Source organism: Strix uralensis, chromosome 6 (genome assembly GCF_047716275.1).
Source record: "Strix uralensis isolate ZFMK-TIS-50842 chromosome 6, bStrUra1, whole genome shotgun sequence".
Classification (NCBI taxonomy): Eukaryota; Metazoa; Chordata; class Aves; order Strigiformes; family Strigidae; genus Strix; species Strix uralensis.
Window position 1 is genome coordinate 42,788,943 of NC_133977.1, and position 18,494 is coordinate 42,807,436.

General features: G+C 40.1%; 1 protein-coding gene across 9 annotated transcripts in view; it reads left to right on the plus strand.

The window, feature by feature from the left end:
* The first annotated feature begins 321 nt into the window (after positions 1-321).
* Positions 322-18,494, plus strand: part of MBD5 (methyl-CpG binding domain protein 5) — a 147,556-nt gene continuing 129,383 nt past the window's right edge. For 8 of the 9 annotated variants that reach the window (XM_074873821.1, XM_074873822.1, XM_074873815.1 and 5 more), the window contains exon 1: positions 322-524. The gene's annotated coding sequence lies outside the window, so the exon portion shown is untranslated. The remainder of the gene's footprint in view (positions 525-18,494) is intronic. The other variant, XM_074873827.1, reaches the window with a different exon arrangement.

The following is an 18,494-nucleotide window of genomic DNA, read 5'->3' on the forward strand; positions in this document are numbered from 1 at the left end:
CCCCCGGGGCGCATGCGCAGTGGCTGCTCCCCTCTTCCTCCCCGGCAGCGCCGGAGCCCCAGCAGCCGGAGCAGCAGCAGCAGCTGATGATGAGGAGGAGCGCGGGGGGGGGGCGGGGGGGCCCGTTATTTATACCGTTAAAGGGACAGGGCGCTCATTCCGCTCGGCATCGGCGCGGGGGCGGGGGGCCGGTGCCAGGCGCCCCGAGTTTCTCCCCCCCACCCCCCAGCCCCGCCGGAGGAGCCCGGGGAGTTTCTTCCTCCCCCCCCCCCCCGCCCCCCCCCCCCCTCCTCCTCCTCCTCTCCCTCCCCCCTCCTCCTCCTCCTCCCCCCCCCTCCCGCGGCCGTCGGCGGAGGGAGAGCGAACCCGAGAGGCGGCCCCGGCGGGAGGCACCTCGGCGGGGGAGCGGCAGGCAGTTGGGCAGCCCCCACCCCCCGCGCTCCCCTCCTCCCCCTTTATTACCCTTTGTGTGCGTCTCCGCCTGCGCCGCTCCGGGGCCGGCCGGGCGCCGGGGGGCCGCTGAGGTGAGTGCGGGGCGGCGGCGGGGCGGGAGGGGGGGGAGCGGCGGTGGCGGCGGGGCCGCCCGCTTGTTTACCTCAGGGAGGGAGCGGGAGGGGGGGCCCGGCGCTCGGCCGCGCTGGGCCGCGGGCGGCGGGGAGGGGGCGCCGGGCGCCCGCCTGTCACTTTTTTACCCCCTCTTAGCTCCGGGGGCTCCCCCCCAGCACGGTCCTGCCGGAGCTTTGTTGTCGCCGGGGAGCGGGTGATGCTCCGGCCCCGGCCGCGCTTCTCTCCCCGCCGCCCCGGGGGCTGCTTCCTCCCGGGCCGGGGTTGTGGGGAGAGGGGAGGGGAGTGGGGGGGTGATATCGGCGGGGGAGGCCCCTGTGCTGAAGACGCCGTGTTGTGAGGAAAGTTCGGGCTCCGGTGGGTGCTGAGCCCCGGCTTGTCCCGAAAGTGGTGTTTTACTCGCCGCAGCAGGGATTTCGGGTGGCTGAAATAACGGCAGGGTGCTGGGGAGCCCTCGGGATTTGCTCCCCCCCCCCCTCCGGTTGGGGTCTCTGTGGCGGTTTCAGGCCGTTATTTGACTTATTAAACCCCCGCGGTCGTTAAGGCCCCGGTCGTACAAAGACCCACTCGTGAGCTTAACTTCCAGGGGTAGTCCACGAACTGGACTCACGAGGAACGTCAATGTTTGCGAGATCGGGATGGGTGTTGCGTGTTCGATAGCAGGACGTGGCTATCGTTGGTGGCTGGCTATATTTGGTCAATGGTTTGCTCAAATATATATGTCATGATCTGTTTTTCCATGGCCTGCTGCTGGGAAGGCCAAATGTCTCCATCCAGGCTTAGGATGTTGTTGGTTTGTTAGGTCAGGTACCATGGGTAGGCTGATCTGACCATTTTTTCCACTGATGAAAAGGAAAGTTAAGTGTTAAAATGTCTGAAATAGATTAAAATGCAAGGGGACAAACTAAATGCGTAACTCCAGGAAATATTGGAAGAAGCCTTCTAGAGATATGCAAGAATCCAAAAGTAGGAGTTTGGGCATTAGCGCCAAGTTGAAAGAAGAGTCCTCTACATAAGTAGGATGTTTATATTAAAATTGCTGTTGTCTGCTTATTTCTGGAGCTTAATTATGTCCTCCGTAATTTTAAAAAGACAGTTTGAGTGCTTAGTTTATTAAGTGCTGTGGAGCACGCTGAACCATGAAGTAAGCCATGAGCATGTATTTCAATGGGGCATCACGGTTAAATGGTGGTCAGCAGAGAGCGTGTGTCATCTCTGCCTCACGCTGGAAGGATACCCACAAGAAAGAGCTCTCCTGTAATGCTTTGGTATCTCCCGTTTCTAATTTGTACGTGCGTGTCTTGTGCGAAGCAGCAATTTTGTGATCAAACTGGAAAGAGTTTGGGAAAGCCGTAATTTGATGGGGTGGAAAGAATGAGAGGAAAATATAGTTGGACTGATACTTAACAATATTGTGAAGAAGAACTGAAGGTAGCAGCCATAACTGTAGTTCTAATAGTTTGCCATTAGTTTTCTCTTAGCTTGTAAAAACAAGATTACTTTGGTTTTAAGCATGTGAAGAAACTCAACGGCGATAATCATCATCAAAATCGGCAGATACGTGTATGAAAACCCATTCTATAAACATGTGACTCTCCTTTTAGTTAGTTTACTACAGACAGGAGTTGGACAGCAAAAGACTGTCCAGGAGTAAAGGACACGTTTTTTTTTTTTTTTTCTTTTTTTCATGACAATGCTTCCTTTCTCAACCTGAGATACCATTGATCTACTTTCATCTGTACACAGAAACCTATAGTGGCTTCAGGATTACGCTCCCAACGTATATAGAGCTGCAGATCTGCCTGCAACTTTCATGGCCTACAGCTGATGAGATGTATTATTTATTACCGGGATTTAACACTTTAATTTCTTTGTGGTTTAGTGTTAAAAATAGGTATGATTTGATTTAATGAGATCACTCAGTAAAATATCCGAATGGAATTCTAAAACCGGGCAGAATAATACAGGGTCTTCTCTTACTCTAAATCCTAGAGATAAAATTGTTAATAAAACCTTCATTTCCATAGGCCTCCAGCTCCTGCAGCCAAGTCTGTGCTAGAAAGACAACCGCTGGGTGGTGGGGATTGGGTAGGGAAGGTCCCTCCTAGGGAGCTGCTGGTGGGGCTGGGATTCTGAGTTGTGTTGGGGACAATTCCTGCATTAAAGGGGTCAAAGGCTAATTTGGGGCTTCTGGCTGCTGTCACAACAGCCCTCTGACTCGACCTGTGTTAAGGAAGACTGCCTTATCAACAGCTATAACTAAAGTGTGATACAGTTTTGTTTTGTTTGGGTTTTTGAGCCAAAATGAATAATTATTTTCATATATTCCAGGTTAGTGGCTTCCCAGACTCTAGGTCTGAGAGATTGTTTTGAATTTGCCAAGGAACCTACCATGGCAAAATGTAGGCTGTGCTAGACATCAAGATGCTGTTTAGGCCAGGCTTATATTTGTCTTTAACAGTCTTTCCTTGGAGTTTGCTGGCTTACCTTTCTTCATAGATGAATGTGTTGGTTTCTATTTAGCCTAGGCTGGCGGATGTTTGAAGAGAATCTTTATGATGCAATACTTTCAATAATTTAACTTTTCTTCGCTTGCAGTCCTTTCGTTCTCATTTGGCAGTGGAGGGATCGATCTTCCTTGTTCAAAAGCACTGAAGGTCTTGGCATAAGTAACAGTCCACTCAGAACTGGAATGCCTTGGTTTTCAGATGGGTTATTTAATTCAGTTTGTCAGTAGATTTTATTTTTTTTTTCCCCTCTACTGTTACTCGTGGCGATTCCTTGTATGTGGAAGATCAGTGACTTGAATACAACCCATAACTGCAAAATTAGTTTCTGAATCAGCAGCAAGTGCTTGTTGTGGCTGTTCCTTCTGGAAAGCAGTAGACCAGGTGGGTGGCCCCTTGTGCCCATCTGGAGCCCCACAAATGTCAGTGTGTCTTTCTCTGGGTTTAAGAGACCACATGAGCAAAGCAGCTAGCAAGAGAAGAATCTCATCTATTCATGGCTCAGGACACAATTTTTGAAAGTGACTGAGCTTCCTTTTCAAAAATACTGTTAAAACTTTTAAAAAGTGGGGAGTTCGGTTTCTTCTTCTAGGCTTGTTCAGTTGTTTGGGTGCTTGTTTTTGTTTGGTTGGTTTTTTTAAGGGCCCTGTATTGGTTTCTGTTTTGTCCCAGTGGAAGTGGGTATCACAGTTACCATTGATTTTAACAATAAAAAGATACAGGGTACATTTTTGAATGCTCTTATGTCATTAAGGACCTGCTTGTTCTTTTTAAGAGTTATTTGAATATTCGAAACCACAGGCTTTCACTGGCTTTTCTTTGTGATTATTTTTGGAACTATTAGGTGGAATAATACTGCTCAATCAGTTTCCAGTAGGCCTGCACAGGAACCAAGGCCTGTATTAGGAATAAAATTTTGGAAGAGCACAGGAGACAGAAAAAAATTAAAGCATCCTGAAAGCTACGTAACTAGAGTTAAACTGAGTGGGATGATAATAAAAAACTGCAGTTAAGAAATTAAGAAGTGCTGACTCCTTTCCCCTCTTTGAGTTCCAAGATACCTTTTTTTTTTGATGAATCGTCTAGAGTTCAGACTTTGCACTGTTTTTAAATCAAGGTAAAATTTGTCAAAACCTCTGAGACTACGATGTTATAAAGTGTATGAGTACATGTGCATATATGTTTAGCTACATACACAAATGCACATGTGTATATACCAAGCAGGAGTATATAGAAGTATTAAAAATCGATACTTTAAAACAGTACTTAAAATTAAAGTGACTGTGTGGCTCTAAACATCTGTATTTTGAGCCTTTTACCTCTATGTTGTTGTTTTGATCTGGCACATGGCAGCAGGAATCAGTCATTACCATGAGATGGCTATTCATAGACCTTTGTGAAATGAGTTGATCATCTCAGTTTATCTGCAGCTTGACAGGTGTTCCCATCGCAAAAATCTCCATTACCTCCTGTCCTTCCCATGGGTATGATTAAGGAACAGATCGTGGAGGGTGGCTCGGGGTGGTGGCTCACTGGGTTGGAGCTGAGGAACATTGTAGAGGGCAATACGGAAAGCTGGAGATGCACAAGATATATTTGTCGCTTGTTTGTTTAGTGGTTTGGTGTTTTTTTCCCCCCGAAACCTGTTTCAGAAGCTTTAAATTTACTTTAAAAAAAATGGTAAAATGTCTGGAAATTCTTTTTGAGGTTTCTAATAACTTTCTTTATCAAAGAAAAAATAAAGGATTTCATTTATTACTCTGGTTAAATTCTTCCATGTGTTGTTGGGGTTTTTTTAATTTCTTCTACAGGAAATATTTTAAAATAAAGTAAGCAAACAGTATTTTAAAAATTATCTTGTCATGATATCTGGTAACTAAGACCTACAGAAACAATATGTTAATTACGTTATTCCCATATGATGTGTAGGTGAAGTCCAGGATTTAAAAAAAATATGTATATTCTCATAATTTGAGATTATTCTACATTTTCAGTGACATGAAATCCAAATTTTTTTGGTGACTTACTGAAGGAGGAGTAATCTGAAACGTAAATAGCATCTTAAATATTAGGGCCCTTGGTTTTCAGCATCAATAGCATGGCCTCGCTAAGAAAAAATTCCCAAGTGAGGGAACCAGAACAGTTGTCAATTGTTTGCACAACAAATCCTGTTGGATCAAATGGTGATATTCTCAACATTTAGATAAAGAAAGGCTTGCAATAATGTTGCCTTGTACCCCGCTGCCAAAGGAAACAAATGCAGTCTAAGTTAGGAGAAAAGTAAAAGTTGGCCCAATAAAAGGTAGGCCTACGTATCATAAATATAGATAGCCTAATTTTTCCATCCATACTGCCTAATGTTTAAAAACCGTGTAAGTTAAATTTCAATTTGCCAATTTTAGACTTTATTTTTAAGCCCTGATAGATCGTTGCTAATATATTATTCAGGATTATCTGTTGTGACAAACTAAACTCTGTAGAAAAATGTGTAAAACATTTGATTTTGACTTCATCCTTTAAGCTTTTACCTGTATATCTCGTGTATATTTTTATATACATATATGTATACAAATGCATGTATATTTATGCACATATGAGCATGTATATATATGCATATATATGATTAGCTCCACTAGAATGAGTACAAATTTCATGTGTTTTGGTAGGACTCAAGCTGTAGCGTTGACAATAGCAAGCAGCTGGCACTAGCTTTATATTTTGACTGTGTTTGCACCTAATCTACTTTGAAATTATATCTATTTTTTAAAATTTATTTTTTGCTTTTAAGACTGATGCAATGAAGATATATGCATCTCTTAATATTTTTTTTGTATAAACATGCTGTTGATTTAAGGAGGTAAATTTTATTTATTTTGTATGTATGTAGAAGACAAGCACAAAAAAAAAAGTTTTTGCTGGATCCTCTCATCCAACCCCTAGATGAGAGGGAGAATTTTTTAGCATCTGCTATTTTTGTAAGAAAACACTGCAAAAGTGGACAAATGACATCATTGATTAAAGAAACAAAGTAGTCAGAAATCTGTAGCAAGATGATTTTTTTTTTTTTAGAACAGAACTTTTTTGTCTTTTACGGGCCTGGGGGCAGAAGGGGGGGGGGGGGGGCGGGGGGGATACATTGTCCCTTCATAATCTTTCGGGGGAAGAAGCTGGGCTAAAGCAAATTATGAGAAGGATCAGATTTAAGAGGCAGACACGTTGGTATAAATTGGTGATCCAACGTGTTTTTCTTAATGATGTTGTTGAGCATGGCTACTTGGAATGTGAAATGATACTGTAAGATCTGCCGGTATTTCAAAGTTCAATAACTTTTCTTGATGCATTTTTGAAGTCTTAGGAGAAAAAGCCTTTGGAAAATACCGTTCTGTTTTGCAACTGTTTGTTGTAAAGTTTTCTGGCTTTTTTTTTTTTTTTTTTTCTTGAAGGATCAGACCATGTTTCTCAAGGATAGCCCCCTTTGAAAACTTAAAGTAATTTTCCTCGGAAGACTCCCATTCATACTATCTTAGGAAAGGTTAGGCTTTTTTAAGATACTCTTTCGAAATATTTTTCTTCCTTTAACATTTTGTCACACAGGAGTTCTTGCCGAAGGGATTCTTGGCTGTTTTAGAAACTGTAATCTAGTTAAAAGGTTTGTTTATGCTTCCCATCTCTGTTCTGCTGATGGTACTGGAGTGCGGGCCAGAGCCAGGCAGCTAACTGTTTATAGCAGTCAAACTTCAATTAAAGCTGCAGCCTTCAGTTTACTAAATATCAATATGTTCATGGCAGCTGCAAATAACTGCGGAAGGGATGAAAGTAGAGTGGTCACCTGTGATTCTTCTCCTTTTCAATAAATTCTTTTTCACTTGTTGGTCTTTTCATATTTAGAACCCTGCATACACTTTCAGATTTGCTTTGAAAGAAGCTGTCTATGAAAGACTGAGATCTATATTTGGGACTGTATCTTTTTGAGGCAAAACATTAATTGATTTCAGTGGAAGTTTTGTCCTAAATAAGGGCTGTAGAGTATGTTCCTCTGTATCGGAGCAGGTATTAAAATTCTTCTGCCACAGCCGTTGCATAGGCTGTTGTCTAAACTCAAAGTACAACTGACTTTTCTCCACTGAGATAATTAAAATGTTGAGGGCTGTGAAGTCCCACCTCCTCAGGGTAGCAAGAATGTGCTATACTTAGCGGACAATAACTCCAGAATTCGTGTGTTTAAAAAAAAAAAATGCAAACTGATAGCATAGACTGCATTTAATAATTTAAACTTCAGGTTGATGTTTGGGTTTATGTGTTTTAAAATAAGTGAATTGTTGGAGCCTTTTAAAACACGCCTGGTTTTCCTTGAAGTCTGCTTTGGTGTTATTAAGCAATAAAGCACGTATGCGTCTGTAGGCCATCTGAACTGAAGAAGCAAACCATATCTGGCCTGTAGGGTATTGGTTCCTCACCTCTGTTTTAAAATTAGTAAAATCATTTGCAGCGTGATTCATTTCTAAAAATTGCTTGTCCATCTGTGCAGAGCGTACTAGCTATAAAGTTGCAGTGCTTGCTGTGGTAGTGTTGATGTTTTTTCTGAAAGTTGCATTACTCTTGTAACATCTTTGTTGTAGCTTTTGTAGCACACTTTAGCCAAGTTATTTTTCTTGGATAAATATGTTTGGATTAGGCATGCAATTTGGGATATTATAATACTGCTGTGTAGGGTGATTTTAATTTTTTGAAATGTCAATAAAATATTTGTATTCTTGTTAGTAAAAATATATATATGTGAAATCTTTACACTGAGAAAAAAAAAATAAAGGGTCTATTCTGTTTCACTGATGTCAGTGCTAAAATATTTATTAACTTCCTTGGGTGCTGGATCAAGCCCTAAACCTGAATTTTTCATGAGTGCTAACTTCACAAAGGTATTGGGGAATGAGCAGTTCTAACCATGTAATGATCCCAAAAGCTGGTCGTTAGGCAGCTTCTTAATCAGCTGGTATGTGGATTCCTAGTGGATCACCTTACATATTTAGCTTTCTTCCTGTGCTTGTGGTTTTTGCTGGTCTTTTTCCCATGCTCCTTTTCTTAAAAACTTCACAGTTATGAATCAGTCTTAATCATTTTTTGTAACCCAAGTCATTATCTGATGTGAGAGTTCTGCTAAGAATCTGCAGACACATGGTGAGGTAGAACTTACTGAGCATATCCCTGGAACTGAAAAATAAACAGCAAATTAAAAGGTTGGGGGTTTTTTTATGTACAAGGAACTTATAAATACTTTACGCTGGTAAAGGTATTCCTGCATGTAGGAACTACGTCGTTTTTCTTAAATAGTAACTATCAGAGCAATAACTGTTGTTTTGTCAGAGAATGAATATATAAACTTTGTAGAACCTGCTGTTTACATTTTTTTCTTTTATTTCAAAACAGTTAATCAGCTTTCTCCAAATACTGATCTATGCTGAATAAAAATAAGTTTAGCTTTATTCAGGTTTTTTTGAAGTTATAGAGTTGATACAACAACCCAAGACACGTTTATCCCATAGTGGAACTGTTGGAAGTATATCATTCCGATTTTTAATATTACTGCATTTAACAAAACAGTAAAAAAAGTGTTGTTATTCAGCTTTTGCTAATTATTGCAGATAATTATAATACTTTGTGTGCACGGGAATTTATTTATAGTATCTGTATGTCTAGAATATTCCTGAGTTTCTCTTATAGAAAAAGTGAAGTACTTTTAGTTTCTGTTTTGGCTAGATAGTAGTCAAAGTTCATATGTAATATATGAAAATGTTCATTATAATGGTGGTGAATATAAACTTATTCATTGCTGACAACTGGTGAACCTTAAATTGATGATATCTTAGAGCATCTCCAGTTACCATTGTCTTGAAAGAAAGCTCATTATAGAGGCTTCTATTTAATGTCCTAATGTAGGGTCTGAAAAAGTCAGCGTGTGTACTAGAGGTCTCCACAGACAGGTGGTATTTTAGGATTAGGTTATATGAATCTGTACGTTCATCCAAAATTTGCAAATAATTACTGTTTTTTTAATCTCTGCATTAATCCTGTCCAGTGTAATCAGTAATTGTTCTGTCCTCAATTTGCATGGACTCATTTGCTTTTGCTTTACTCACATACTTTATTTTGCCCTAATAGAAATACCTAAGAACCTACTAACTGCTAGTTGGTAGAAGTAATGTTTGATGCTCAACTTGGTGACCTTTTTCTGCATGTCAGCAGTGCAGTGAGTTTGGAATGCCACAAATAAACTTCAAACTTCAGAGAATGCATCACTAGGTAGAAATATTTTTATTTTTGTTGCAAACAAAGGACGGTGAAGCCTGTTTCACCGGAGAGGCAAGTTCCCTGAAGCTGCAAGGTGCTGCCTGCGGATAAGTCTGGTCACTGTGGTATTTGTCTTCAGGTGCGCTTATTTTAAGGGAAGATGGTGGTTTTCTCATTGTAAGAGAAAGGGGGATTGTAACTGAAAACTGCTGGAGAAGCCTTGCAGTGTGGGAGTAGGAAGGAAGCAAGTGGTGAGACGTTAGGAAGTAGCAGACTTTGGGGAGAGGGGTCGGTGGTCAGGAGCAAAGCAGCGCAGCGGGGCTGTGATCAGGGTGGGAGGTGGATGGAGGTGAAGGAAGCGTTTGAAGAAGAGCGGAAGGCTGGGGGGGGTGGCACGGAGGTAGTCAGGGCTATAATGAAAATTGGGAGGCATTTGGGGAACAGGGCCACGTGGCTGTGCATAAAGTATTTGCCATGGCAGAGGGGAGGAGATCCGGTAACGAACCTGACGGGAAGGGGAGATGGTGACTCTTTGAGGGGAAAAAAACCCGGTAGCCTTACTGAAGACACAAGTATGAAGCCCCGTGGCTTATATTTTCACACAGAGTATCTACTAGAAAGTGCTGCTTAATCAGTCTTTACATGCAACAGGGTCTCAGAATGATTTGAAAAGGGAAATAAATAGGCATCCAACTACTATCAGGCATAGAAATAATTCCATAATGTTGTCACCGTTGCTGCCTAGACTTGGAAGAGCTTAAAGTTGTTACAGTCTAGATGGTCGGGCCTATTTGGACACCGAGCCCCACTGTTGTCAAATGATAACTGGTATCAGTAGAAAAGAAGTGCTTAAATATCTTTGAGGACTTTGGCCTAGATGTTTAGGTTTCCACGAGTTGAAGTCTCTAGGCAACTAAATACATGACTTGAGTTCAGCTTTTTCTTCTTTGTCCTACTTCAGTTCTGTCTTGTGGCTGCGAACGCCACGTCTTGGTTGGAGGAAAGCATCGGAGAATTCTGCCGTTCCCGTAGCATAAACAGCTCTCTTTCTTTGACAAAGACCTACGTGTTTAAGTTTTCATTAGGAAAATCATCCCATCATTATATTCTGAAAAGGGTGACTGAAATGCTCAGCATGCCTTCCCTGGCTTGCCATTTTTTTGTTTACTTTGACTATATTCATTCTTCCTCGTCTCCTGCGTAAACAATTCTAATCCACTGCTGTACATGCAAGTCTTTTTTTGTTATTTATTTCTGAACCTCCCTATTTTTTTATGCATCCTTTTGACATCGGATGACCAGAAGTAAACACAGTATTCCTAGTGAGGGGAAACCACTGATTTATATGGATTATTCTAATCCAACATCATGCAAGCAAAATCAAAAAATAGTTTGACTACCTAATGATTCAGAAATGCAGAAGTGTTGCCAAAAATTTTAGCATTTGTTAGCTTTACACTTGAGCAAATGCATTCTGGTAGAGAATTTAACTTCTTTGTTTTAACTCTTATCTTCAGAGTTTTAAGGCTATGAATTTATTCCACAAAAGCAGAAGCATGTGTTTTACAATTAATAGAAATATGACTTTTTTTTTTTAATTCTTTGCATCTTCCTTTTCAGATAAATATTTCTAGACTTACATATGAAGGGACAAACATTCTTCCATTGAATACAGCCAGAAAAGTTGTGGGTTTTTATTGTACAGGAGCTTGTAATATGATTTAGCATTTTCTAGTTTGAGATAATGGTCTGAAGTATGGCTTATGCCATAGGAAATAAATTCAGTATACCTTAGTGAGGAAAGGAGTATCTCTTGAATAACATCAGTTTCTATGTATTTTGAGTGCTTAAGTATTTCAGCAGAAATAGGAACAAAATTTTTTGAGCAACCTGAGCAGAAGTAGGAACCAGATGTGTTGATTTTGTAAGCATTAAACAGTCTGCATTTTAAGAATTATTCTCTGATCCCTTTGAATTCAGTGACTGACTAAATTATTTTATGTGCCTCTTCTGGACAGTGTTTTTCTGTGTGTTTGTCAATCATAACTGGAGCCTTGGTATTACTGTAATACAGAATAATAGTAATAATGAGGGATTTTCTTTTTTCATTGACTTCTGTGAAAATTGTTTTGGACCTAATACAGGGGGATGATTTTACATAGTTCAATAAAGAATAAAAAAAGAAAAGTGATAATTTAGGATGAACAGTAGAGGAGACTTCTTATAATGAGAAACTTGATTTCTAAATTTAATTTCTATTGGATAGCTTAAATTCAAATTGCTGATACTGTTCTATGTTAGCTTCTTGGCTACAAGGGAGTATCTTTGCACTTACAAGAAGTGAACTTAATTTTTTCATTCCTTTTTTCCTGTTCAAGACTTTAAAAACAAACAAACCCCCCCCCCCCCCCCCAAAAAAAAAAAACCAAACCCCAAACCTGTCCCAAAATACTTTAAATGTATGTTTTTCTCTGAACTAAAACAGCAGTGCAACATTATTTTGAATATTCTGGTACAGTTCTGCCAAAAACAAGAAAAAGGGATTTGTTCAATCAGCTGAAATAAAATTATCTGCAAACTAGCAATGAGTTACTTATGCATTTTCCCCATGATTCAGCATTTGATGAAAAACATGATAATAAATATTTGCTTTAAGTTAGAGAACCAGATTTGAGAGGATTCATTTTTTTTATTTAGATTTTTATATAGTAATACACAGGTCAATTGACTATTTGACTTCAGAGAGGTTGGCAGGGAATTTAACAAAGTGAAAATGCCTGTTCTGCATGAAATATAAATACATGCTCAGCAGCTGGATTGATCTCTGATAATCTTTCTTGTTAGATGTTTTTCTCACTATTATAAACCACAGAATTTTAAAATCAAATATAATTGCTTTGGAAAAAAAGTGAGGAAAACAATAAATTTCTGCAACATTACAGTATGAAGTATTAAATGGGAAATAGATGGAGATGTTAAATGTTTAAGAGTGCTGGCTTTATTTTCATTTATAACCAGGGAGCTCTGCATTACTTTTACCATGACTTTTACTTTTTACTTTAAAATAAAGCAAATACCTCTTCTACATAGAAAAGTAAGTCATACATTCTGTCATCTAGTAATTTTTTTTTAAATTTTTATTTTTTTTTAGTATTATGTGCTGTGATTTGGTGCTACCATTATAACAACAAATGTTAATAATGTGGGTTTGGTAAGAAAACTTGAAAATAATGTCTGAACAGAACACCCTTTGTTTCTGTAGAGAAGATAATTGCTCACCTGAATTTGAAAAGCGTATGTTTGTGTGCGTAGATATGTGGGTTTTTTTGAGGCTACTTCATTTGATGGTATTCTCTCATAGGCATTGCTTCCCTTTGAGATGGATGGGACTTGGACCTCTCCGAGAGATGAGCTTATGTCTAGTAGGGGAGTGTAGTGTAGTTTTGTCTGTGCATTGGAGAAAGAAGTTTATGACTTGGGCAAAACACTCCACTTCTGTAGAGACTTGTGTCCAAAAACTTTTCCATAAATACAGCTATAGAATACCTAAAGCTATTCAATTCATCTTTTCAAGGGCAAAGAATTTTTTTTTCCTTTCTTTTTTGATTAAATTTTTTGAGAAAGGAAGCTGTCAGAACAAACTTTATAGTTTTTCCTTTGTTGAATTGACACTCTATAAAATTTTATTTTAGCAGATTCGATACAAGACGGAAGAAAATGATAGACTACAAGTAGGGCACAGAAGAAAGTTGTAGGTTATTAAATCTTTTCAAGGAGAAAAGGAAGTAGTTCAGTGTGCTCACAGAGGTTCCTGTGTCAGCATTTGAGAAGCCTGGAAGAGATTATCTTCAACCAACAGCAGGTAACGAAGGACAGGATGTGAAGGGAACACTGAACTACCAGCATGAAGGAAATCTGAGATATTAGCCCATTTCAAAACTGGTTTTGCTTTAGAGGTCTTCTTGCTCTGCAGTTCTGGAGCAGTTCTCTCAGGGTGTGAGAGAGAGTTTTGAGCACCCAGGTTAAAAAGTGATTGCTAATGTCTTGAAACAGACATTTTAGTAGGCTTTTTTTTTTTTTGAGTAAATTCATCATTAAGGAGAACTGATAGCAACACAACAGATAAACTGAAGCAATTTAACCTTTCACACACCTGTTTGGTTTTGGGAGGAGTTTTTCCTCCCCATACTGCTATCCACATCCATGCACATTTTACTGAGAATTGGCCCCTCTCTTGAGAGCATGGACAGTATTAATAGAATTAGTTAAGGGTCATTTGGCTGAAGGGTTCATGTCGGAATCTGTCAGCTCAGTTCTCTGTGGCAGGTGAGTTGGGTATTTAGGCTCGTGTATCACTCCACCTGTGGCAGTGGTGGTCTCTCTGCATTCCCCCCGAGATTTCTCAGCTGGATTTTACTTTGTCTCCAGCAGTGAATTTGTCAAAAGGACACCAACATTTAAAAAAATAAATATATATATATATATTGGCTGTCCTCCCAGCACTGTGAATTGGTAATGCTTCTGGCACGTACGCTAGCGAAAGCGGGGTGTGTACGTATTGAGGAGCGGAGCAGGTGGAGCCAGGTAAGCTGTGCTGGAGCTGTCAGGTCTGTAAGATCAGTCATGTCCTTGCCAGTTGAGACTTGCGTTAGACTTGCATGCATCGTGAGCATAATCCTTTACTCAGATGCCATTCTCACAGAAAATTACTTGTTATTTTAGGTGCATGGGATTGGCCTGGCTAGGTGCTTGAGTGATACTGACCCTCTCTGATAATGAGGTTTGGGATCAGTGTATAATAACGTTACAGAATATGCCTATGCAAAGCCTTACACACGTATGAACACGTACAGAGCCTGTCTGTAACCCAGATGTGTATAGCTGCATCTTGCACTCTACTGTTGTGAACTTTCCAAACTCATAGCTGCTGTAGCCAGCCTGTGAATTATTACACTGTGAAAGATTCTGTTTGTCTTCCTTAAGCCCTCATGCATGACTCTTTGCTATCACCTTTTTCAAGCTAAGGTACAGCTGATACAATTACATTCTTCCCTTCTGCCTTTTTCCAGCCAGTTCCAAACCCAGATTCTGTCACTGTGGGATGGGCTGCACCTGCTTGGGGCTGAACTGTTGTCTCAGGAGGTTACAACCAGAGATTTTGAGAGAATTACGGACAGTTTTCTACCAACCCCTTTGGACTTCTAGGAGCCACTGGCTCCTCTCAGAGGGGAGTAGTAGAGCTAGTTTCTATAGCTGGCTTCTGATGCAAGGCAGTTGAAACAAGATGAAATCATACAGTTATGAATACTTGAGAACTTTTGTGAAGAAAGTCATATGTGGAACTTTTCTGAGAGTATGCCACTTGTCCTTTGTCTAGCCAGGGAAATGAGAAATGCTATGACAGCCTGAAAGCAGGTGAACATTATCCAGGCTGCAATAGTTTGGGAATTGGACATGTTTTGGGAACTTGTCATTTCTGCAGTCGTGGAGATGCTCATTAAATATGTCACATTCAATACGCAGTTTATTGAGCAGTTTACTGACAAATGATGAATACAATAAATCTATCTTGAGTGATAGCTGGTTTTGGAGAGGATGGTCTTCCTGGGTTAATTGTGTTCGTATCTGTTCATGAAATTTCACTTGTGAAGATTACTGTCTGGTAGCACAGGTCTTGGTTAGCCGTATTAACTCTTCCAGTAACAAAGCTAACAAAGTTGCGTTGGCAAAGTGTACAACTTCACACAGCTGGAAGGGCCTGTCATTGATTTATTTAGGCAATGGTAGACCTATACTTTCGGAACAATGTGATTTTTAAGAGGAGTATTGCAGTGTTGTTTCAGAAGATTTTGCCCGCTTTACATTTATGTGACTACCACAGCATTCCTGGTGTGGCCATGGTTTAATTACAAACCTAGCAGTTACAGCATGATGTGCTTTTCGTACTTCAAGATAAAAACCTGCCACTTGAATGCTGTTAAGCCAGTGTGATCTGTGTTGCTGTGTCATGCTGTGCTCTGCACCACAGAAAGTGTGTGTGTCATTGTTTTAATCTGAAGTGGTCAGAAGATGCTGCTGTACGCAGGCGCATTTCAAACGGGAGCAACTGTCCAAGTGTGGGGTAGGTCCAGGTGAGCAAGGTTTAGGTTTGTATCTTTAGGTTTGTGTCTTTGCCTTGTGTGAAGATCTAGAGAGAGAAAACCCATTGAGGAGGTAAGGAGGATGTGCTGTTCTCTTGCATAGCCTTTGGGGTTGGTTTTTTTATGTGCTGGTATTAAAAACCCTTAGACCCTTCGGTAATGATATGAGATGGGTGCAGTTTCCTGATTCTTCTTCCAAAACTTAAAATGATGTTGTATTTTCAAAGGAAACCACTGAAAAAAATAACAAAGCATTAAACTAACGAAAACTACAGTGAAAAGTGTTCCGGTTTCTTGTCCACTGATAAATTCATAGTTAGAACAGTGTAGTAAAACAAAAATGCATGTGAAATTGTGCCCTGGGAGGAATTCTACAAGCAGTCCAGAATAGTGACTTTTTCTGCACTGAGACTTCCACTAGATTTATATATTCTACAGCTTTTCTAGCACAGATAAAAGGGCCCAGATCAATGATATAATCTACCAATTTAGACCTTAGTTTCTATTTTTAAGTAAGTGATATCTTAACTTTTTGCCATAGGGGTTTGGGAGCATCCTGTGAAGGAACATTTGTCCTCTGACCATTTTGGATTATAAGGCCAGAATAAATAGGAAGGGAGAGCATACCAGATTTATAAAATATCAATCTGAGCAGAACAAAAGGATTCTTTTTATCTCCTAACTGCAAAATACTCTGATTCTTCTTCCCCACCCCCAACAGAAGGAATAAATGAACAAAGAGTTCAACTGAACTAAGACATCAACAGAAGCAGAAAAGGTGAAAAGCCATAACCAGTGAGGGAAGACGAAAAGGAGGGTCATAAATGATTTGTTGTGTGGTACACAGGTTGTTAATGCTGTTAATGATTGAACTGTTTATTGAGGATTACAAAGGGTTAGTAAACTACTCTGCTCAGGAATTTCAGTGAATCGTACATAAATGAGCAAAAGGAAGGTTAGCAGGATGCCAGACTGGGACTCGGAGAATGACTTCTGGCAAATCTCCCTGCTGAAGCTCCCCAGGCCTGGTGAGGAGCCCAAACACAGATGGCTTCAGGGTCCTTCTTCGCTTAATTCAGCGACTGGTCTTATTCAGACTGAGTGAGACGCTCCTCTGATGCTAATAACTATATAGCACTATTAAGTTACCAGTGTGATAGAGTTACAAGGAGTGTGGAAGTTTACAGAAATATGCAGTAATACTTGCTAGACCTGTAAATCTAGTTTGGGGGTTGGGTATTTTTGGTTTTTGTTTTCTAGGGTTTTTTAATAAATGCAAATTTCCTAAAATCAACTGATAGTTACACGTTTACTATTTACCCTTGCTTTGAGTCCATCTTAGTTGCTACAGAGAAGATCAGGAAAATAGTGTTACTAATACCATTGCAATTAAGGACATCCAACTTGTTACTTATCCCTCATAACTGTAACGTTACAGTTTAAAAACTGGAAGTCACTTCCCCTATTTTACCCCATCGTAATAAAGTTTACAGCTACCACTTAGTTGCAGCTCTGGCTGCTTCTCCTCTGGTTGTTTGTTAGGCTCACTGACTCAGATTCTTGGGTTGTGTCCCCACGGGTGGTGACCTTAAAAAGGACTCAGAGGAGTAATGTGACTTGTGCTGTCTTTTGTTTTGCTATTCCAGTCTGAAATCACACCGCTCCATTTCATAAACATATCATGCAGAATCTGATCACGAGGTCTATATTTAGAAATCAAGGAGGAACCTTTCAAACTCCTGGTGGTAGAGATGGGGAGAGGAGGAATATCCAGTCATTTCCTCACAGAAGAGGCTCTTCAGTTTCTAGAAACATTTCTGGTGTTGTACAGCATTATGATCAGCCTGTACCTGTGTTTGTGTGTTAACTAAACAAATAGATATATCTGATGTTTCTCCCAAAGTCATAGACTCATCTTTACTCTTAATAGCTCTTGAACATGGTATTCTCAATGGTTGGCTGTAGAACAGACAGTTGGAGTTCAGCTGATTCATACAGATCATGCAAAACGGTGAAAAGGTGCATTTAAGCAGTGTTAGTTTTCAGCATTAGAAAATTAGGGGAACAATGAGCAGATAGGAAAGCTGGAACATCTTGGCCATTGTAGGAACTGCAGGAATACTTTAATGTATCAAATTACACGCACACACACACCCATTTGTGCAAAAATCATTAATCCAAACCACATGTTTGTATGTGATTTTATTTTACCTATTGATGATATGAAGTCTGGGGCAAAACACATCTGTGAGTAAAACTATTGACATATTCTAAATGGGAATTCAACCACAAGCAATGTATCGAGTTAGCACAATTTACATTAATTAGCAAAATTCATCAGCTGCCAATCAAACTACTCTGAGCACCACTTTTGGCTGTAGGTTTATGCTTAATGGGGCTAACCTGAGTATAGTAACTCAAGTGGAGTAACTGTTAGCTGCTCTCTGTTGCAGTAATTTGAGCCGACTCTTGCTGTGAAGGTGAGCGACTGCTTGCAAGGAAGCTCCCGACGCTTGAAAGTTGTTCCTGCAGCAAACTGTGACAGTATTTGGTATGCATGCTCTCTGCTCTTGGCATGTTATCTTCTGGGGCTGCTTTGCTCCTTCATAATGTAACGTGCAGTATAGCAAATACAGAAGTGTAATGATACAGTGATGAATCCATCAGTTTAGGATTAATGACACTTTTTTTAGGTTTTTTTTCATAAGTTGTTCAAAAATTGGTGTAAAACATTGCATTAAACCTTGGTGTACAAAAGCAGAGATCGGTATGCCACTTTGGTGTGTAAGTTTAGGTTCCTCTGAACAGGATTTTGGAGAAATTGTACTTATGTTCTCCCTTCCCCCAGAAAAAACAGAAATCTGCTTCTAAAAAACACGTGAATCTTTGCAGCTGTTTTTGGACACTGGGAAGAAGGGAAGGTGGATGCGGCTGAATTAGCTCTATCTAGCATTTCAAGGTATCATTTAGGAATATTTCATGGTACAGTTGTGTTCTG